Source organism: Callionymus lyra, chromosome 5, assembly GCF_982586985.1.
Source record: "Callionymus lyra chromosome 5, fCalLyr1.hap1.1, whole genome shotgun sequence".
Taxonomy (NCBI): domain Eukaryota; kingdom Metazoa; phylum Chordata; class Actinopteri; order Syngnathiformes; family Callionymidae; genus Callionymus; species Callionymus lyra.
The window spans coordinates 192,117-215,267 of record NC_141822.1 but is presented as its reverse complement, the minus strand read 5'-3'; positions in this window follow the sequence as shown (position 1 = coordinate 215,267).

Genomic DNA, 23,151 nt, shown 5'->3' with positions numbered 1-23,151 from the left:
ATGGACTGATGGACTGATGGACTGATGGAATGATGGACTGATGGAATGATGGACTGATGGACTGATGGACTGATGGACTGATGGACTGCTCAATGGACTGATGGCTCCGTGTCAGCCTGGCTACAGTACTGAATAAGAACTTGGGGTTATTCTTATTTGCTTCTATAAGTGATGAGTAATATGAGGCTCTGGCTTTCCGAAGAGATGCCTTGTATATTTTTAACTTATCCTGCCAGTCCTGGTAGAATTCATTATGTTTTGATGAACGCCATTTCTTCTCTAGTCGTCTAGAAACCTGTTTTAATTGACGTGTTACTGAGTAAACCAGGGAGCAAGACTACTTTTGTTAACAGTCTTTTTTGTTAGTGGTGCGATTAAGTCAAGCGTATTATGCAACGAGTCTGTAAAACTGCCCACAAAGTTATCAATGTCTGGGTGACTATGGTAGAGTTTCTTGACACACTGAGGCGTTTTTCTGAGCACAGAGGGAATTATTTCCATAAACTTGGTAACGACACTTTCAGACAGACATCTTTTGAGATCCTGCTCTGTAGACTTGGCTCTTTTAAAATGAAGTCAAAGGTTATTAATTGATGGTCGGAAAGAACTGAATTCTGAGAAGAGACAATAACATTTTTAATTTCAAGTCCGTATGCTAGGACAAGATCTAATGTGTGCTTAAAGCAGTGAGTCGGTTCATGTACATACTGAGAGAAACCAAATGACTCCAGGATAGAGTTAAACCTGTTAGCTAAGCTATCATGGACCATATTATTATTATTATTATTATTTTTATATCAACATGGATGTTAAAGTCACCAACAATAATCACTTTATCTGATTTAAGCACCAGGCTGGTCAAGAACTCAGGGAACTCAGACAAAAATTCAGAATAAGGTCCAGGAGGACGATAGACTCCAACAAAGAGAAGTGACCTGATCTCAAGGTTGTATTAGATACGCTAAGTATAATACTTTCAAAAGAGTTGAAATCACATTGTGGTCTAGTAAAGGTTGACAGACATGAGTTGATGATGGCTGCGACTCCACCTCCTCGACCAGAGCGTCGAGGGGCGTTAAAGTTAGTGTGGCTGGTGTTGATTCATTTAAAGATAATCATCTATAGACAGCCAAGTTTCGGTTAAGAATAATAAGTCAATGGTTTTATCTGATATAAGTTCATTAATTAGTGCAGCTTCTGAGGACAGGGATGGCTATTCAACAATCCACACTTAATTCTCCTCTACAATGGTAGTATTTATTTGATTTAGATTTATTTGAATTAGATTATCTTTAATAGCTCTTCTACTGACATTTTTACTTGGTTTTATTAAGCGGGTCAGATTGACCCTCTCTATGTGGTTAGAGGCGGGTGGCTGTTGTGGGAGAAGAAGAGTGTGAAGATGCAGTTCTTCTGATCTGTGCTCTGAGTCACGTTACACTAAAACTCTCAACACTGCTAGACAAGAGAGATGCTCATTATGGGATGGATCAGTCTCTCCTAAGAAGACCAGGTTTTCCCCAGAAGGTTTTCCAGTTGTTAACAAAGCCAACCCCGTTTGCGGGGCACCACTCCGACAACCAGCGATGAAATGATGAATAGAAGTAAACATATCATCATTGGCCATATTGGGAAGGGGTCCAGAGAAAACTACGGAGTCCGACATTGTTCGTGCAAATGCACACACCGACTGAACGTTTACCTTGGTGACCTCTGACCTCCGAGCAATGTCATCGGATGTCGTTGCAGCCGACATGAATAATTATCTTACTGTATTTACGTTTAGCTTTAGCCAGCAGCTTTAAATTTGATTCAATGTCTGGCTCTGGCCCCAGGAATGCAGACGACTCTCGCTGGCTTCGCTAGTTTAACGTTCCGAAGAATGGAATCATCTACGAACAGAGCAGGTTCCTCGACCGGTGACTTGTCGAGTGGAGAAAATCTGTTCGAAACGCTAAGGGGTTGGTGGTGCTCCGTTGACTTTGGTTGGGAACTATTCCTCCCTCGAACATCACCCACCGACCCTGGTTTCCCGGCTGCTTGGGAATTGCTGGAGGACTACCTGCTAGGCTATGTGGCTGCGCACTGTCTACCTGACACTGGCTAGCTATAGGTTTAGCTTCGACAGGCACAACCGGCTCTCTAGTTCAATGAGCTTCACCTCCAGTCTAGCTAACAGGCTACACTTTACACAACTAATGCTATCTCTAAAGGAGGTCGAAGCGTAACTGAACATCTGACACACCGAGCAGGAAAGAACAGGGGAGGGAGAGGGAGACATAGTAAGGGGAAAGTTTGACGAATACACTCACCGGGAAGTTTTCCAGACTTGTCCTCGGCCCGATTCGACTTCGAAGGATGTTGGTCCAAAAATAAATGTAGATGTTCACGGATACTCCAGAAATAAGGCGAACAAAAAGAAAAAAAGATTGTTCTGCTTGGAGCGAGAGAGACGCTGCACGGTGCTGCACTACGATATGATAGGTGATACGACAGGCGCTAAAGTCATGAGAAGATCTAAAGTCATGTGAGAAGATCTAAAGTCATGAGAAGATCTAAAGTCATGTGAGAAGATCTAAAGTCAAGAGAAGATCTAAAGTCATGAGAAGATCTAAAGTTATGTGAGAAGATCTAAAGTCATGAGAAGATCTAAAGTCATGTGAGAAGATCTAAAGTCATGAGAAGATCTAAAGTCATGTGAGAAGATCTAAATTCATGAGAAGATCTAAAGTCATGAGAAGATCTAAAGTCATGTGAGAAGATCTAAAGTCATGAGAAGATCTAAAGTCATGTGAGAAGATCTAAAGTCATGAGAAGATCTAAAGTCATGTGAGAAGATCTAAAGTCATGAGAAGATCTAAAGTCATGAGAAGATCTAAAGTCATGTGAGAAGATCTAAAGTCATGAGAAGATCTAAAGTCATGAGAAGATCTAAAGTCATGTGAGAAGATCTAAAGTCATTAGAAGATCTAAAGTCATGAGAAGATCTAAAGTCATGAGAAGATCTAAAGTCATGTGAGAAGATCTAAAGTCATGAGAAGATCTAAAGTCATGTGAGAAGATCGAAAGTCATGAGAAGATCTAAAGTCATGAGAAGATCTAAAGTCATGTGAGAAGATCTAAAGTCATGAGAAGATCTAAAGTCATGAGAAGATCTAAAGTCATGAGAAGATCTAAAGTCATAAAAAGATCTAAAGTCATAAAAAGATCTAAAGTCATGTGAGAAGATCTAAAGTCATGAGAAGATCTAAAGTCATGTGAGAAGATCTAAAGTCATGAGAAGATCTAAAGTCATGAGAAGATCTAAAGTCATGTGAGAAGATCTAAAGTCATGAGAAGATCTAAAGTCATGTGAGAAGATCTAAAGTCATGAGAAGATCTAAAGTCATGAGAAGATCTAAAGTCATGTGAGAAGATCTAAAGTCATGAGAAGATCTAAAGTCATGAGAAGATCTAAAGTCATGTGAGAAGGTCATGAGAAGATCTAAAGTCATGTAAGAAGATCTAAAGTCATTTGAGAAGATCTAACGTCATGAGAAGATCTAAAGTCATGTGAGAAGGTCATGAGAAGATCTAAAGTCATGTAAGAAGATCTAAAGTTATGTGAGAAGATCTAAAGTCATGAGAAGATCTAAAGTCATGTGAGAAGATCTAAAGTCATGAGAAGATCTAAAGTCATGAGAAGATCTAAAGTCATGTGAGAAGATCTAAAGTCATGAGAAGATCTAAAGTCATGTGAGAAGATCTAAAGTCATGAGAAGATCTAAAGTCATGTGAGAAGATCTAAAGTCATGAGAAGATCTAAAGTCATGTGAGAAGATCTAAAGTCATGAGAAGATCTAAAGTCATGAGAAGATCTAAAGTCATGTGAGAAGATCTAACGTCATGAGAAGATCTAAAGTCATGAGAAGATCTAAAGTCATGTGAGAAGATCTAAAGTCATTAGAAGATCTAAAGTCATGAGAAGATCTAAAGTCATGAGAAGATCTAAAGTCATGTGAGAAGATCTAAAGTCATGAGAAGATCTAAAGTCACATGAGAAGATCTAAAGTCATGTGAGAAGGTCATGAGAAGATCTAAAGTCATGTAAGAAGATCTAAAGTCATTTGAGAAGATCTAACGTCATGAGAAGATCTAAAGTCATGTGAGAAGGTCATGAGAAGATCTAAAGTCATGTAAGAAGATCTAAAGTCATTTGAGAAGATCTAAAGTCATGAGAAGATCTAAACTCATGTGAGAAGATCTAAACTCATGTGAGAAGATCTAAAGTCATGAGAAGATCTAAAGTCATGTGAGAAGATCTAAAGTCATGTGAGAAGATCTAAAGTCATGTGAGAAGATCTAAAGTCATGAGAAGATCTAAAGTCACGTGAGAAGATCTAAAGTCATGAGAAGATCTAAAGTCATGTGAGAAGATCTAAAGTCATGAGAAGATCTAAAGTCATGTGAGAAGATCTAAAGTCATGAGAAGATCTAAAGTCATGTGAGAAGATCTGAAGTCATGAGAAGATCTAAAGTCATGTGAGAAGATCTAAAGTCATGAGAAGATCTAAAGTCACGTCTCGTCTTCATCCTGTCTTCATCCTGTCTTCATCCCGTCTTCATCCCGTCTTCATCCCGTCTTCATCCCGTCTTCATCCCGTCTTCATCCCGTCTTCATCCCGTCTTCATCCCGTCTTCATCCCGTCTTCATCCCGTCTTCATCCCGTCTTCATCCCGTCTTCATCCCGTCTTCATCCCGTCTTCATCCCGTCTTCATCCCGTCTTCATCCCGTCTTCATCCCATCTTCATCCCGTCTTCATCCCGTCTTCATCCCGTCTTCATCCCGTCTTCATCCCGTCTTCATCCCGTCTTCATCCCGTCTTCATCCCGTCTTCATCCCGTCTTCATCCCGTCTTCATCCCGTCTTCATCCCGTCTTCATCCCGTCTTCATCCCGTCTTCATCCCGTCTTCATCCCGTCTTCATCCCGTCTTCATCCCGTCTTCATCCCGTCTTCATCCCGTCTTCATCCCGTCTTCATCCTGTCTTCATCCCGTCTTCATCCTGTCTTCATCCCGTCTTCATCCCGTCTTCATCCTGTCTTCATCCCGTCTTCAACTGTGTGAAACAAGTGCTCATTAAAGTTTCTCTTTATCATTTAATGAAGCCGAGGGATTAGCGGTGATTCTTTGAGCGTCTGTTCCTATTACGTCCAACAAACTTTTTCTTACTCACATAAGTCATGAAGTCAGACATCCTGTCCCAGCTACCAAGGGTGACAAACAGCTCAGTGGTCTAGCAGGTACTGTGTGTTGTCCTGATGATTGATTTTCTTACATCTTTAATGGGAACAGATGTTGGTTCAGTTTAAAGATCCGTGACTTATTCATTTATTTCATGGGACGCAGAAGATCATTATTTTTGTAAAGTGTTGAATGAGTCGACATTGACCTACGAACCTTTGAGCAAGACTTGGTTTAAAACCAGCAACAGAAGTGAAAAGTAACAAAATAAATGCAATTCTGTGACTTTATGTTTCAGTAACAAATGCTACACACTCATGCCAGAGGTGGCGCTGTGGTTCACGATCAAGCAACAACTTGTATTTTAGAAGAAGACCATGTTATGGAAGATCTAAAGTCATGTTAGAAGATCTAACGTCATGAGAAGATCTAAAGTCATGTGAGAAGATCTAAAGTCATTTGAGAAGATCTAACGTCATGAGAAGATCTAAAGTCATGTGAGAAGATCTAAAGTCATGAGAAGATCTAAAGTCATGAGAAGATCTAAAGTCATGTTAGAAGATCTAACGTCATGAGAAGATCTAAAGTCATGTGAGAAGATCTAACGTCATGAGAAGATCTAAAGTCATGTGAGAAGATCTAAAGTCATTTGAGAAGATCTAAAGTCATTTGAGAAGATCTAACGTCATGAGAAGATCTAAAGTCATGTGAGAAGATCTAAAGTCATGTGAGAAGATCTAGTCATTTGAGAAGATCTAACGTCATGAGAAGATCTAAAGTCATGAGAAGATCTAAAGTCATGAGAAGATCTTAAGTCATGTGAGAAGATCTAAAGTCATGAGAAGATCTAAAGTCATGTGAGTAGATCTAAAGTCATGAGAAGATCTAAAGTCATGTGAGAAGATCTAACGTCATGAGAAGATCTAAAGTCATGTGAGAAGATCTAAAGTCATTTGAGAAGATCTAACGTCATGAGAAGATCTAAAGTCATGTGAGAAGATCTAAAGTCATGAGAAGATCTAAAGTCATGAGAAGATCTAAAGTCATGTTAGAAGATCTAACGTCATGAGAAGATCTAAAGTCATGTGAGAAGATCTAACGTCATGAGAAGATCTAAAGTCATGTGAGAAGATCTAAAGTCATTTGAGAAGATCTAAAGTCATTTGAGAAGATCTAACGTCATGAGAAGATCTAAAGTCATGTGAGAAGATCTAAAGTCATTTGAGAAGATCTAACGTCATGAGAAGATCTAAAGTCATGTGAGAAGATCTAAAGTCATGTGAGAAGATCTAAAGTCATTTGAGAAGATCTAACGTCATGAGAAGATCTAAAGTCATGTGAGAAGATCTAAAGTCATAAGAAGATCTAAAGTCATGTTAGAAGATCTAACGTCATGTGAGAAGATCTAACGTCATGAGAAGATCTAAAGTCATGTTAGAAGATCTAACGTCATGAGAAGATCTAAAGTCATGTGAGAAGGTCATGAGAAGATCTAAAGTCATGTAAGAAGATCTAAAGTCATTTGAGAAGATCTAACGTCATGAGAAGATCTAAAGTCATGTGAGAAGATCTAAAGTCATTTGAGAAGATCTAACGTCATGAGAAGATCTAAAGTCATGTGAGAAGATCTAAAGTCATTTGAGAAGATCTAACGTCATGAGAAGATCTAAAGTCATGAGAAGATCTAAAGTCATGTGAGAAGATCTAAAGTCATGAGAAGATCTAAAGTCATGTGAGAAGATCTAAAGTCATGAGAAGATCTAAAGTCATGAGAAGATCTAAAGTCATTAGAAGATCTAAAGTCATGTGAGAAGATCTAAAGTGATGAGAAGATCTAAAGTCATGTGAGAAGATCTAAAGTCATGAGAAGATCTAAAGTCATGTGAGAAGATCTAAAGTCATGAGAAGATCTAAAGTCATGAGAAGATCTAAAGTCATGTGAGAAGATCTAAAGTCATGAGAAGATCTAAAGTCATGAGAAGATCTAAAGTCATGTGAGAAGATCTTAAGTCATGTGAGAAGATCTAAAGTCATGTGAGAAGATCTAAAGTCATTTGAGAAGATCTAAAGTCATGAGAAGATCTAAAGTCATGTTAGAAGATCTAACGTCATGAGAAGATCTAAAGTAATGTGAGAAGATCTAACGTCATGAGAAGATCTAAAGTCATTTGAGAAGATCTAACGCCATGAGAAGATCTAACGTCATGAGAAGATCTAAAGTCATGTGAGAAGATCTAAAGTCATGAGAAGATCTAAAGTCATGTTAGAAGATCTAACGTCATGTGAGAAGATCTAACGTCATGAGAAGATCTAAAGTCATGTGAGAAGATCTAAAGTCATTTGAGAAGATCTAACGTCATGAGAAGATCTAAAGTCATGAGAAGATCTAAAGTCATGTGAAGATCTTAAGTCATGAGAAGATCTAAAGTCATGTGAAGATCTAAAGTCATGTGAGTAGATCTAAAGTCATGAGAAGATCTAAAGTCATGTGAGAAGATCTAACGTCATGAGAAGATCTAAAGTCATGTGAGAAGATCTAAAGTCATTTGAGAAGATCTAACGTCATGAGAAGATCTAAAGTCATGTGAGAAGATCTAAAGTCATGAGAAGATGTAAAGTCATGTTAGAAGATCTAACGTCATGAGAAGATCTAAAGTCATGTGAGAAGATCTAACGTCATGAGAAGATCTAAAGTCATGTGAGAAGATCTAAAGTCATTTGAGAAGATCTAACGTCATGAGAAGATCTAAAGTCATGAGAAGATCTAACGTCATGAGAAGATCTAAAGTCATGTGAGAAGATCTAAAGTCATGAGAAGATCTAAAGTCATTAGAAGATCTAAAGTCATGTGAGAAGATCGAAAGTCATGAGAAGATCTAAAGTCATGTGAGAAGATCTAAAGTCATGAGAAGGTCTAAAGTCATGAGAAGATCTAAAGTCATTTGAGAAGATCTAACGTCATGAGAAGATCTAAAGTCATGTGAGAAGATCTAAAGTCATGTGAGAAGATCTAATGTCATGAGAAGATCTAAAGTCATGTGAGAAGATCTAAAGTCATGAGAAGATCTAAAGTCATGAGAAGATCTAAAGTCATTTGAGAAGATCTAACGTCATGAGAAGATCTAAAGTCATGTGAGAAGATCTAAAGTCATGTGAGAAGATCTAACGTCATGAGAAGATCTAAAGTCATGTGAGAAGATCTAAAGTCATGAGAAGATCTAAAGTCATGTGAGAAGATCTAAAGTCATGAGAAGATCTAAAGTCATGAGAAGATCTAAAGTCATGAGAAGATCTAAAGTCATGAGAAGATCTTAAGTCATGTGAGAAGATCTAAAGTCATGAGAAGATCTAAAGTCATGAGAAGATCTAAAGTCATGAGAAGATCTAAAGTCATGAGAAGATCTAAAGTCATGAGAAGATCTTAAGTCATGTGAGAAGATCTAAAGTCATGAGAAGATCTAAAGTCATGTGAGAAGATCTAAAGTCATGAGAAGATCTAAAGTAATGTGAGAAGATCTAACGTCATGAGAAGATCTAAAGTCATGTGAGAAGATCTAAAGTCATGTTAGAAGATCTAACGTCATGAGAAGATCTTAAGTCATGTGAGAAGGTCATGAGAAGATCTAAAGTCATGTAAGAAGATTTAAAGTCATTTGAGAAGATCTAACGTCATGAGAAGATCTAAAGTCATGTGAGAAGATCTAAAGTCATGAGAAGATCTAAAGTCATGTTAGAAGATCTAACGTCATGTGAGAAGATCTAACGTCATGAGAAGATCTAAAGTCATGTGAGAAGATCTAAAGTCATGAGAAGATCTTGAGTCATGTGAGAAGATCTAAAGTCATGAGAAGATCTAAAGTCATGTGAGTAGATCTAAAGTCATGAGAAGATCTAACGTCATGAGAAGATCTAAAGTCATGAGAAGATCTAAAGTCATGAGAAGATCTTAAGTCATGTGAGAAGATCTAAAGTCATGAGAAGATCTAAAGTCATGTGAGTAGATCTAAAGTCATGAGAAGATCTAAAGTCATGTGAGAAGATCTAACGTCATGAGAAGATCTAAAGTCATGTGAGAAGATCTAAAGTCATTTGAGAAGATCTAACGTCATGAGAAGATCTAAAGTCATGAGAAGATCTAAAGTCATGAGAAGATCTTAAGTCATGTGAGAAGATCTAAAGTCATGAGAAGATCTAAAGTCATGTGAGTAGATCTAAAGTCATGAGAAGATCTAAAGTCATGTGAGAAGATCTAACGTCATGAGAAGATCTAAAGTCATGTGAGAAGATCTAAAGTCATTTGAGAAGATCTAACGTCATGAGAAGATCTAAAGTCATGTGAGAAGATCTAAAGTCATGTTAGAAGATCTAACGTCATGAGAAGATCTAAAGTCATGTGAGAAGATCTAACGTCATGAGAAGATCTAAAGTCATGTGAGAAGATCTAAAGTCATTTGAGAAGATCTAACGTCATGAGAAGATCTAAAGTCATGTGAGAAGATCTAAAGTCATTTGAGAAGATCTAACGTCATGAGAAGATCTAAAGTCATGAGAAGATCTAAAGTCATGTGAGAAGATCTAAAGCCATGAGAAGATCTAAAGTCATGAGAAGATCTAAAGTCATGAGAAGATCTAAAGTCATGTGAGAAGATCTAAAGCCATGAGAAGATCTAAAGTCATGAGAAGATCTACAGTCATTAGAAGATCTAAAGTCATGTGAGAAGATCTAAAGTGATGAGAAGATCTAAAGTCATGTGAGAAGATCTAAAGTCATGAGAAGATCTAAATTCATGTGAGAAGATCTAAAGTCATGAGAAGATCTAAAGTCACAAGAAGATCTAAAGTCATGTGAGAAGATCTAAAGTCAAGAGAAGATCTAAAGTCATGAGAAGATCTAAAGTCATGTGAGAAGATCTAAAGTCATTTGAGAAGATCTAAAGTCATGAGAAGATCTAAAGTCATGTGAGAAGATCTAAAGTTATGAGAAGATCTAAAGTCATGTTAGAAGATCTAACGTCATGAGAAGATCTAAAGTCATGTGAGAAGATCTAACGTCATGAGAAGATCTAAAGTCATGTAAGAAGATCTAAAGTCATTTGAGAAGATCTAACATCATGAGAAGATCTAAAGTCATGTGAGAAGATCTAAAGTCATGAGAAGATCTAAAGTCATGTTAGAAGATCTAACGTCATGTGAGAAGATCTAACGTCATGAGAAGATCTAAAGTCATGTGAGAAGATCTAAAGTCATTTGAGAAGATCTAACGTCATGAGAAGATCTAAAGTCATGAGAAGATCTAAAGTCATGTGAAGATCTTAAGTCATGTGAGAAGATCTAAAGTCATGAGAAGATCTAAAGTCATGTGAGTAGATCTAAAGTCATGAGAAGATCTAAAGTCATGTGAGAAGATCTAACGTCATGAGAAGATCTAAAGTCATGTGAGAAGATCTAAAGTCATTTGAGAAGATCTAACGTCATGTGAGAAGATCTAAAGTCATGTGAGAAGATCTAAAGTCATGAGAAGATCTAAAGTCATGTTAGAAGATCTAACGTCATGAGAAGATCTAAAGTCATGTGAGAAGATCTAAAGTCATTTGAGAAGATCTAACGTCATGAGAAGATCTAAAGTCATGAGAAGATCTAATGTCATGAGAAGATCTAAAGTCATGTGAGAAGATCTAAAGTCATGAGAAGATCTAAAGTCATTAGAAGATCTAAAGTCATGTGAGAAGATCTAAAGTCATGAGAAGATCTAAAGTCATGTGAGAAGATCTAAAGTCATGAGAAGATCTAAAGTCATGAGAAGATCTAAAGTCATGTGAGAAGATCTAAAGTCATGTGAGAAGATCTAAAGTCATGTGAGAAGATCTAAAGTCATGAGAAGATCTAAAGTCATGTGAGAAGATCTAAAGTCATGAGAAGATCTAAAGTCATGTGAGAAGATCTAAAGTCATGAGAAGATCTAACGTCATGAGAAGATCTAAAGTCATGAGAAGATCTAAAGTCATGTGAGAAGATCTAAAGTTATGAGAAGATCTAAAGTTATGAGAAGATCTAAAGTCATGAGAAGATCTAAAGTCATGTGAGAAGATCTAAAGTTATGAGAAGATCTAAAGTCATGTGAGAAGATCTAAAGTCATTTGAGAAGATCTAACGTCATGAGAAGATCTAAAGTCATGAGAAGATCTAACGTCATGAGAAGATCTAAAGTCATGTGAGAAGATCTAAAGTCATGAGAAGATCTAAAGTCATTAGAAGATCTAAAGTCATGTGAGAAGATCGAAAGTCATGAGAAGATCTAAAGTCATGTGAGAAGATCTAAAGTCATGAGAAGGTCTAAAGTCATGAGAAGATCTAAAGTCATTTGAGAAGATCTAACGTCATGAGAAGATCTAAAGTCATGTGAGAAGATCTAAAGTCATGTGAGAAGATCTAATGTCATGAGAAGATCTAAAGTCATGTGAGAAGATCTAAAGTCATGAGAAGATCTAAAGTCATGAGAAGATCTAAAGTCATTTGAGAAGATCTAACGTCATGAGAAGATCTAAAGTCATGTGAGAAGATCTAAAGTCATGTGAGAAGATCTAACGTCATGAGAAGATCTAAAGTCATGTGAGAAGATCTAAAGTCATGAGAAGATCTAAAGTCATGTGAGAAGATCTAAAGTCATGAGAAAATCTAAAGTCATGAGAAGATCTAAAGTCATGAGAAGATCTAAAGTCATGAGAAGATCTTAAGTCATGTGAGAAGATCTAAAGTCATGAGAAGATCTAAAGTCATGAGAAGATCTAAAGTCATGAGAAGATCTAAAGTCATGAGAAGATCTAAAGTCATGAGAAGATCTTAAGTCATGTGAGAAGATCTAAAGTCATGAGAAGATCTAAAGTCATGTGAGAAGATCTAAAGTCATGAGAAGATCTAAAGTAATGTGAGAAGATCTAACGTCATGAGAAGATCTAAAGTCATGTGAGAAGATCTAAAGTCATGTTAGAAGATCTAACGTCATGAGAAGATCTTAAGTCATGTGAGAAGGTCATGAGAAGATCTAAAGTCATGTAAGAAGATCTAAAGTCATTTGAGAAGATCTAACGTCATGAGAAGATCTAAAGTCATGTGAGAAGATCTAAAGTCATGAGAAGATCTAAAGTCATGTTAGAAGATCTAACGTCATGTGAGAAGATCTAACGTCATGAGAAGATCTAAAGTCATGTGAGAAGATCTAAAGTCATTTGAGAAGATCTAACGTCATGAGAAGATCTAAAGTCATGAGAAGATCTAAAGTCATGAGAAGATCTTAAGTCATGTGAGAAGATCTAAAGTCATGAGAAGATCTAAAGTCATGTGAGTAGATCTAAAGTCATGAGAAGATCTAAAGTCATGTGAGAAGATCTAACGTCATGAGAAGATCTAAAGTCATGTGAGAAGATCTAAAGTCATTTGAGAAGATCTAACGTCATGAGAAGATCTAAAGTCATGTGAGAAGATCTAAAGTCATGTTAGAAGATCTAACGTCATGAGAAGATCTAAAGTCATGTGAGAAGATCTAACGTCATGAGAAGATCTAAAGTCATGTGAGAAGATCTAAAGTCATTTGAGAAGATCTAATGTCATGAGAAGATCTAAAGTCATGTGAGAAGATCTAAAGTCATTTGAGAAGATCTAACGTCATGAGAAGATCTAAAGTCATGAGAAGATCTAAAGTCATGTGAGAAGATCTAAAGCCATGAGAAGATCTAAAGTCATGAGAAGATCTAAAGTCATGAGAAGATCTAAAGTCATGTGAGAAGATCTAAAGCCATGAGAAGATCTAAAGTCATGAGAAGATCTACAGTCATTAGAAGATCTAAAGTCATGTGAGAAGATCTAAAGTGATGAGAAGATCTAAAGTCATGTGAGAAGATCTAAAGTCATGAGAAGATCTAAATTCATGTGAGAAGATCTAAAGTCATGAGAAGATCTAAAGTCACAAGAAGATCTAAAGTCATGTGAGAAGATCTAAAGTCAAGAGAAGATCTAAAGTCATGAGAAGATCTAAAGTCATGTGAGAAGATCTAAAGTCATTTGAGAAGATCTAAAGTCATGAGAAGATCTAAAGTCATGTGAGAAGATCTAAAGTTATGAGAAGATCTAAAGTCATGTTAGAAGATCTAACGTCATGAGAAGATCTAAAGTCATGTGAGAAGATCTAACGTCATGAGAAGATCTAAAGTCATGTAAGAAGATCTAAAGTCATTTGAGAAGATCTAACATCATGAGAAGATCTAAAGTCATGTGAGAAGATCTAAAGTCATGAGAAGATCTAAAGTCATGTTAGAAGATCTAACGTCATGTGAGAAGATCTAACGTCATGAGAAGATCTAAAGTCATGTGAGAAGATCTAAAGTCATTTGAGAAGATCTAACGTCATGAGAAGATCTAAAGTCATGAGAAGATCTAAAGTCATGTGAAGATCTTAAGTCATGTGAGAAGATCTAAAGTCATGAGAAGATCTAAAGTCATGTGAGTAGATCTAAAGTCATGAGAAGATCTAAAGTCATGTGAGAAGATCTAACGTCATGAGAAGATCTAAAGTCATGTGAGAAGATCTAAAGTCATTTGAGAAGATCTAACGTCATGTGAGAAGATCTAAAGTCATGTGAGAAGATCTAAAGTCATGAGAAGATCTAAAGTCATGTTAGAAGATCTAACGTCATGAGAAGATCTAAAGTCATGTGAGAAGATCTAAAGTCATTTGAGAAGATCTAACGTCATGAGAAGATCTAAAGTCATGAGAAGATCTAATGTCATGAGAAGATCTAAAGTCATGTGAGAAGATCTAAAGTCATGAGAAGATCTAAAGTCATTAGAAGATCTAAAGTCATGTGAGAAGATCTAAAGTCATGAGAAGATCTAAAGTCATGTGAGAAGATCTAAAGTCATGAGAAGATCTAAAGTCATGAGAAGATCTAAAGTCATGTGAGAAGATCTAAAGTCATGTGAGAAGATCTAAAGTCATGTGAGAAGATCTAAAGTCATGAGAAGATCTAAAGTCACGTGAGAAGATCTAAAGTTATGAGAAGATCTAAAGTCATGAGAAGATCTAAAGTCATGAGAAGATCTAAAGTCATGTGAGAAGATCTAAAGTCATGAGAAGATCTAAAGTCATGTGAGAAGATCTAAAGTCATGAGAAGATCTAACGTCATGAGAAGATCTAAAGTCATGAGAAGATCTAAAGTCATGTGAGAAGATCTAAAGTTATGAGAAGATCTAAAGTCATGAGAAGATCTAAAGTCATGTGAGAAGATCTAAAGTTATGAGAAGATCTAAAGTCATGAGAAGATCTAAAGTCATGAGAAGATCTAAAGTCATGTGAGAAGATCTAAAGTCATGTGAGAAGATCTAAAGTTATGAGAAGATCTAAAGTCATGAGAAGATCTAAAGTCATGTGAGAAGATCTAAAGTTATGAGAAGATCTAAAGTCATGAGAAGATCTAAAGTCATGAGAAGATCTAAAGTCATGTGAGAAGATCGAAAGTCATGAGAAGATCTAAAGTCATGTGAGAACATCTAAAGTCATGAGAAGATCTAAAGTCATGTGAGAAGGTCTAAAGTCATGAGAAGATCTAACGTCATGAGAAGATCTAAAGTCACGTGAGAAGATCTCAATGTATCCTCCCTCTTTTCTCTTCTTTTCTCTCACTCTATTCTCCCTCACTATTCTCTCCATCCACTGTCCTAGTCGCTCACAGCAGGAGTCAACACTGAGTCTGGTTTTGCTCCAGGTTTCTTCACGCTGTTTTTGATTCTTTTCTTCAACACAGTCTTCATAAATTTTTTCTTTGACACTAAATAAAGTTGGATTGAATTGAATAAGAATTATACACAAAACTAACGTTTACCTAAAATCTTTTTTTCATTTCACTTCTTCTCATAACCCTTCCTTTCTTCTTCTCTTTCCTTTCCTTCTCCCCCTTAAGTGTTTCCCTTCCTCTACTTCCTCTGTTCTCTCCATCTCTCACCTGCAGGCATCAGACTCACTTTATTATTCTCTTGATCTATAATTACAACAAGTCTCTGGACTTCTTCACTTCCAGCTTCATCTTGAAACATTTGTTCTGACGTCACGTCTTTCACGAGACTTTCATCTAAGACTCTTGACTGATGGAGCAGATCTTCTCTATCAAGAGTTTCCAGTGTCTTCTGATAACTTGTGATTCTGGAACGTTTCAAAACTGAATGAAGAGCTTTTGTGAAGCTGCGATGAGAAGTAAGATAGGTTAGAACTTTATGGATAATAGATGATACATTCCATCCAGGAAACCCTAAAATGACAAGTTCAAGTTCATTTTCCTGAGTTTTGTTACAGAAACGTTGATTTGAGACCAAACTTTAGTTCAACGTAACAAATTCTTGGTCTTCAGGAACGAGGACCTGCTCGACCTTCATCTGGACGAGGGTCTGAGAGAGATGAGACCAAACTGACACCTAAGTTCTACGATGAAGACTTTTGACCACAAGATAAAAAGTGACTCAACAAGAATCTTGATTCGTAAACAAATACATGTTAAGCTGGCAACAGCGCCGCAGAGAAGTCACAACAGTTCACTTTGACTGTGACGACCCTGAGGAGCATATTTTATTGAATTCTATTTAGTTTTGTTAAGCATCTTATCAAAGTTAACTCAAGAAACTGATGACGATGAATATCATTTCAAGTCACGAAACATTCCAGTGTGAACACAACGAACACAGACCACAGAGAAGGTTCATGGATGTAGTGGACGAGGACATGACGTTGGTGTGAGAGACACAGAGAACATTGATGGATGGAGGAGGTTACCGTGGCGACCACTGGAGAAGGAGAAGGAGAAGAAGAAAGACACAAACAGGAACAGGAACAGGTTCGAACTCTCTTCTCTGACGACCTTGAATGTGTTTGTGAAGCTTCATCTTCTTCTGATGGTCCAGGGTCGACAGGTTCAAACTCTCTTCTCTGACGACCTTGAATGTGTTTGTGAAGCTTCATCTTCTTCTGGTCCAGGGTCAACAGGTTCAAACTCTCTTCTCTGACGACCTTGAATGTGTTTGTGAAGCTTCATCTTCTTGTGGTCCAGGGTCGACAGGTTCAAACTCTCTTCTCTGACGACCTTGAATGTGTTTGTGAAGCTTCATCTTCTTCTGGTCCAGGGTCAACAGGTTCAAACTCTCTTCTCTGACGACCTTGAATGTGTTTGTGAAGCTTCATCTTCTTGTGGTCCAGGGTCGACAGGTTCAAACTCTCTTCTCTGACGACCTTGAATGTGTTTGTGAAGCTTCATCTTCTTCTGATGGTCCAGGGTCGACAGGTTCAAACTCTCTTCTCTGACGACCTTGAATGTGTTTGTGAAGCTTCATCTTCTTGTGGTCCAGGGTCGACAGGTTCAAACTCTCTTCTCTGACGACCTTGAATGTGTTTGTGAAGCTTCATCTTCTTCTGATGGTCCAGGGTCGACAGGTTCGAACTCTCTTCTCTGACGACCTTGAATGTGTTTGTGAAGCTTCATCTTCTTCTTGTGTTCCAGGGTCGACAGGTTCGAACTCTGTTTATGTTGTGTTCAGGAACCTTCAGTTTCAAGGCCTGAATGGAGAGTCCAACCATAAAGTGTCATCTTTCATGAGACACATTTGATTGATCGACTTCCTGAACTTGAAACCAACGATGATCCGTTGATGATGAAGAGAATAAACTCTAGACTTCTTTTCTCTCATCATCTATAATTCATCTGATGATTCTTTCATGAAGCGACTCGCTCACATTATTCATAACCAGGCTGTGAAAGTAGGACAGCGTGGGGGGGGAGTAAGAAAGAGGGGATGAAAGGGATGAGGAGGTGAGAGGAGGGACTGAGGGATGATGGGAAGTCTGTTCAAGTTCACCACAGAAGAGATGAACGTCTGGATGGTTCAATAATCAGAGAAACACTTGCAAGAAAGAAAAGAAGAAGAAAGTGTTTCAAAAGAAAACAGAATTCTTCGTGTCTGTCGATGTGTTTTGACTTTTATTGAATTCACTTGAATTCAGAACCGGATCGACTTTTAAGTTTTACCTTACCTTACCTTAGCTTAGCTTACCTTACCTAACCTTACCTTAAGGTAAGACTTTGACTTTTAAAAATACTTTATTACAGAAAGGTTCTTTACAATGTTTTCATTTAAAGTGACTCATGCAATTCTTCAGTCGAGCCATTGTGCAAATTTGTCCTTTTTCCCCCCATTTTCTAAAAAACATTTCTGTGTTGTTGGAGACTCTGTGGAAGCAGAACTCCAGCCTCAGTCTCTGATGTTCTGTCTCCACAGAGTCACCACGTCCAGCGAGTGTCCATTCTGCAGCTGGTCCCTGCGGGTCAGATACACATCTTTACCTCACCAGGTAGTTAAGGATCTTCTTTCTTTACCTCACCAGGTAGTTAAGGATCTTCTTTCTTTGTGTTTCTTGGTGTTTCTGACTCCGCCTATAAAAACAGGGACAGAGAACACCAGGTTAAAAAGACTAAAGACAACAGTTAAAACATTAAAAAACCCTGCCAGCCTCCCTCACTCTTTAAAGATGTGAAAAGTGTTCTCTGGTTGATGCAGAATGAACTCCTTTAAAACCCCCGGGTTAAAACGCGCTAGAAAGGAGTTGCTTGCGATCGCCCCGTGTAAAATCCTCCACTGGAGGTCACCGGTTCTTTTTCTCAGAGGTGGCTTGTACAGCGACCTCCACTGTGGGCCCCAGTGTGACCTCCAGTGTGACCTCCAGTCCTCAAGTCTGTCTGTCCATGTGTTGGTCGGTCGTTGTAAAAAGGTCTTCTGGTTTAAAATCTTGACACAGTTCACATAAAAACTTCTCTTTGTGGCCTTGTGTACAGTTAGAACGTCTCTGTCTGCGGTGGTCAGGAGTGGGCTGTTGTCGTTGTCCCGGACCTCAGGGCTCAGGTGCAGGTCCGGGAAGAGGTCCGCTGGGTCCGGCTCCATCCCGCCTTCCGTGTACTGGTGGAGTAAAGTTCTTTCTGGAGCCGTGATCCTTTTGTTCCATTCGTCCAGTGATCTCCCCGCGAACCTCCCAGAGCGTATCCCCATTAATGTCCCGGCAGCCCGGGCGTCCGAGAGCGCCGGTCCCACAGCGTCCACGAGTTGCTGCAGGGATATGGTCTTGCTTCTGACCAGCGCCCCCGTCAGCCCAGGTAAAGTACTGCTGCTGATGTCCAGCTCCGTGGATCAGTGGCTGCTTTAAAAACCAGTGCAGAGAGTTAAAGACATGATTGTGGACCATTTAAAAAGCGAACACGCTTTAAAAACACCTGATAAAAAGAAGGTACGTTGTTAAGACTTAAAAGATTAAAATCTGTAAAAAACCGAGCTGCATCCAGCCCCAGATCATTGACACACTTTAAAGTCCAGCTGCTCACATCCCTCCACACCAAGCCTGAGGGTCAAGAACTTCTGGACAAACTGAAGTCTAAAAGTGGCAGTTCTACTGGCCAGGTGGATTAGGCCCTGGCCCCCTTCTTCACGAGGTAAAAACAAGACTGACTGTGGCACCCAATGGAACCCTCCCCAGAAGAAGTCGACCATTTTTGACTGTATCTTTTCGAGCAGGCCGGGGGGAGGTTTAACACAGTGAGTCACAGCAGTGACGCCACAAGATTGTTTAAAGTCTTCTTCCTCTAAAAGACATTTCTTTTTGTAGCCATTTCCATTTTTCAATTTTTCCTTCAATTTTCTCTAAAACACAATCCCAGTTCTTTCTTTCATAGTCTTTGTTTCCTAAAAACACGCCAACCATCGTTTTTCCACTTTAGGTTTTGGGTCAGAACTGATCGTCCCGCCAACCGTTCAAACATACGGCCTCACTTTTACCCCAGTTCACCCTCGCAGCAGACATGGTGGAGAAATCATCAGTTAAAGTGATGAGTGCATTAAGATCCTGCTGATCTTTTATTAAAACAACAACATCATCGGCGTACGAAGATAAAACTACATTTCCATTAAAACCCGGTAAAAACAGACCATGAACACTCGCGCGGATCTTGTGAAGAAGGGGTTCCAGGGAGAGTGCATAGAGCCCGACAGAGCGCAGCCCTGCCGAACACCTCTATGCACCCTAAAAGGTGCACACAAGCTGCCGTTCAATTTCAGCACACTCTCAATGTCACGGTACAGGACCTGGAATCTGGCGATGAGACCCTCGCTGAACCCAAGCTCACCCATGACTCTCCACAGGTCGTCGTGCTCAACGCGGTCGAACGCCTTTTCTTGATCTAATGCGATCAAGCCCATGTCGGTGTCTGATGAACTGGAGACCTCCAAGACATCTCGAATGAGGCGGACGTTGTCTGCCATCGACCTGCCAGGAACACAGTACGTTTGGTCCGGGTGGATGACCTCCTCCAGGATCTCCCTCAGCCGGATGGCGTAGGCTTTGGAGAGGATCTTATAGTCAAGAGGAGGGAGACTGGACGCCAGTTCTTTATTTCGAGGAGGTTTCCTTTCTTCGGCAGGAGGGTGATGACGGCCCTCCTGCAGGACAGAGGAAGCGAGCCGGAATCCAGGCTTTCATTAAAAACGTCCATGAGATCAGGAGCAACAATGTCCCAGAAGGCTCTGTAGAACTCGACACTGAGGCCGTCAATGCCGGGTGTTCTGCCGGTGGGCATGCTGGCTAGTGCGGCGTAGAGTTCTGGTAGCGTGAGTGGCTTTACCAGCCGCTCATTGGCCTCAGCCGAGATCCTGGGTAGTCCTTGGCAAAAGTCATTAAAAAGTTCATGTTGCTCCTGATACTCACTCACGTACAGTTGTCGATAAAAATCCACTGCTCTCTGCCGGATCTCCAAGTGTTCTGTCAGTCCATGACCGTCTTCCGACAGCAGGCAGTGGATGTGCTTCCTCTGTCCTCATTTCTTCTCCAGGCCGAAGAAGAAGGCAGTCGGGGCGTCCATCTCTTGGATGTTCTTCATCCTGGCCCGGACCATGGCTCCTTGGACCCTGGTGTCCAGCAGGTCTAGATCTAGCCTTTTACTTTTGAGGGTTTCAATGTACCCTCGATTTTCTGTGGCTAGCCCTTCTAGCTCCACAATCTGAGTCTCCAGATCTCTGATAGATCCAGATATGTGTTGTGTGACATTCAGAGTGTGCTGCTGGCATAAAAGCTTCATCTGGACTTTACCATGATCCACCGCTGTCGCAGCGAAGTGAAGTCATTTTTCGTTTGTCTAAAATCATTCCAAAAATAACTAAGAACATCATAAAAGTTCTGGTTGCTGGTTAAAACACAGTTAAAATGCCAATAGGCGCTTTTGGGTAAAATATTTCTTATAAAAACATAAAACTAAGCAGTGATCACTAAAATAGGCACAATCTGGCTTGTTTTAAAAACGATAAAATGGTGTTTAAAACAATAAAAACGGTCAAGCCGTGCCAACGATACCCGATGTTCAGTTAGGTGGGACCATGAGTATCTTCTTCATCCTCCTCCAAACGTCCACCAGACTATCGGATGTGAGCAGATGTTTCAGAGCCTGTTGTGAAGCTGGATGAGGCTCTATGTGGTTCCTGTCTAAAACATCTACAGTACAGTTAAAATCCCCACCTAAGAATATATAATCAGTGGAGCCACAATCATTCAACTTTTCATTCATTTTTTCAAAGAACGCGTTTCTCTCTGCACCTCGGTTCGAAGCATAGACGTTGATAAAAACCTGCCGGGGACGATGTGCTCGACTCTGATAGAGTTTGATAGAGTTTGATAGAGTCTGATAGAGTTTGATAGACTCTGATAGAGTTTGATAGAGTCTGATAGAGTTTGATAGAGTCTGATAGAGTTTGATAGAGTCTGATAGAATTTGATAGAGTCTGATAGAGTTTGATAGACTCTGATAGAGTTTGATAGAGTCTGATAGAGTTTGATAGAGTTTGATAGAGTTTGATAGAGTCTGATAGAGTTTGATAGAGTCTGATAGAGTTTGATAGACTCTGATAGAGTTTGATAGAGTCTGATAGAGTTTGATAGAGTCTGATAGAGTTTGATAGACTCTGATAGAGTTTGATAGAGTCTGATAGAGTTTGATAGACTCTGATAGAGTTTGATAGAGTCTGATAGAGTTTGATAGAGTCTGATAGAGTTTGATAGAGTCTGATAGAGTTTGATAGAGTTTGATAGAGTTTGATAGAGTTTGATAGAGTTTGATAGAGTTCGGGTGAACGCTCTGGAGAATAAAAACTCCTGCACTGAGGTTCGTGCCGTGGCTTAAAAACACTTCCCACTCCCTGGTCCAGTCAGTGTCGTTGTTACAGTCGCTGTGAGTCTCTTGTAAAATAAAACATTATCGTGTCAAAGATAAAACCTCTTTTTAAAATCCTGAGCCCCGTTGGTATTTAAGCTTCCTACTTTGAAACTTCCCATTTTAAAAATTAAGAAGCTGAAGAACAATCATTTTGTAAAAAGCCAAATAAAATCACCAGTCATTTTGCATTTTCACTTTCTGCATTATTTTCTTTATTTTATAAATCTTTTACCTTATATCTGCGGGTCTGTGAACTTTGTACTTGTTACTGACATGTGTTCTGATAAATACAACAGTTTAGCGTCCGGGAAATACTTTTACATTTTTAGGCCTTTTATGTTCTTCGTTTCTATTAAAAAGTTTTTGAACATAGTCGTGTTGTATATTTTCTTTTCTTGACTCACAGAGAGACACAGACACGTCACTACTGTCTGATACAATGTCATCACTGCTGCTATTTATTCTGTCCATCACTCTGTCTGAAGGTTTGTTTATTTTCTCCTTCACTGCAGTGTTTGATTTTTTCCTTTTTAATTTCCTGGCTCTTTGGTTCCTGCTCCATCTCTTCCTCACTATCAGCTGTTTGAGTCCTTGTTGCTTCAAACTCTGTTTGTTTGATCAATACTTTTTCAAAGGTTTTATTCACCTCACTCATTTCTACCCCTTCACCTGTCTCACTCACCTGCTTGTCTCCCCCTTCACCTGTCTCACTCACCTGCTTGTCTCCCCCTTCACCTGTCTCACTCACCTGCCTGTCTCCCCCTTCGCCTGTCTCACTCACCTGCTTGTCTCCCCCTTCACCTGTCTCACTCACCTGCTTGTCTCCCCCTTCACCTGTCTCACTCACCTGCTTGTCTCCCCCTTCACCTGTCTCACTCACCTGCTTGTCTCCCCCTTCACCTGTCTCACTCACCTGCTTGTCTCCCCCTTCACCTGTCTCACTCACCTGCCTGTCTCCCCCTTCACCTGTCTCACTCGCCTGCTTGTCTCCCCCCTCACCTGTCTCACTCACCTGCTTGTCTCCCCACTCACCTGTCTCACTCACCTGCTTGTCTCCCCACTCACCTGTCTCACTCACCTGCTTGTCTCCCCCCTCACCTGTCTCACTCACCTGCTTGTCTCCCCCCTCACCTGTCTCACTCACCTGCTCGTCTCCACCCTCACCTTTCTCACTCACCTGCTTTTCTCCCCCTTCACCTGTCTCACTCACCTGTTTCTCACCCACTCCTCCCGTCTCACTCTCACCTGTCTCCCTCTCCTCAGTCATCGCGACGATGACGTCACCGCTCTCACCTGTCAGAGTTGCGTCCGCGGCTCCAGCCCGCTCAGCCCCACCCGACTCCTCCGGACCGGATCGCCCCGCGGGAGTTCGCCGCCCACCGGACCCGGATGGACCGGGGTCCGGGGCAGCGGCGCGCTGTCCGTCGGAACCGGGCGGGTCCGATTCGGGCCGGCGCGGACACGCTCTGGCCAGGTGTCCCTCCCCATTACAACTGAAACACCTCATATTCAAGGACGAGGCGAACATCAAGTAATCAAAGTTGTCCACCTTGACAACGAACTTGATGTCCAGATCCTCGTCCTTCTTGTCCAGGATCATAAACGTCTGTCGCCTGTGCGACACGACGTGCTGTAACAGCGGAGA